The following is a 521-nucleotide window of genomic DNA, read 5'->3' on the forward strand; positions in this document are numbered from 1 at the left end:
GGCTACTCACCCAAGTGCCTATTTGCGGAATGCTAGCACTAGAGAGAAAATGCAGAGCTTTTGGTCACAGGCTACTGGACCTTCTAGAACAACAACAGGTGCCATTTCTCAGGTGACATTCCATCCTGCTGTAATTGTCCGGGATCACTGCGCAGCCTCTGCTGCTGCTCTATTGACTAATGTGATCAACTACCACAGGGAAAAGCAATACAGAGCTGGGGGAAAGCCCTTCAGGGTGGCTGCTCTCTGGGTGAAGAGGGAAAGGAGGGAGGGGAGAAGGGGAGAGGAGGAAGGGGAGGAGGAAGGGCCTTTTGAACAGATGCTGGGATGGAGTCAGGAAGTGACTTCAGGGGACCATGAAACACCAAGGACACAGTCCTTGGAAATGCTTCCACAGGCTCCACAGTGGTGGCTTCCAGTAAAATTGTCTCTGTTAGTTTGCTTTCAGGAAGATTATGATTTGTCCATTTACCTGAAAGGAATCTCCTGCAGACCTAGGGAAAAAAGAAAGAAAAAAAAAA

Source organism: Microtus ochrogaster, chromosome 1, assembly GCF_000317375.1.
Source record: "Microtus ochrogaster isolate Prairie Vole_2 chromosome 1, MicOch1.0, whole genome shotgun sequence".
Taxonomy (NCBI): Eukaryota; Metazoa; Chordata; class Mammalia; order Rodentia; family Cricetidae; genus Microtus; species Microtus ochrogaster.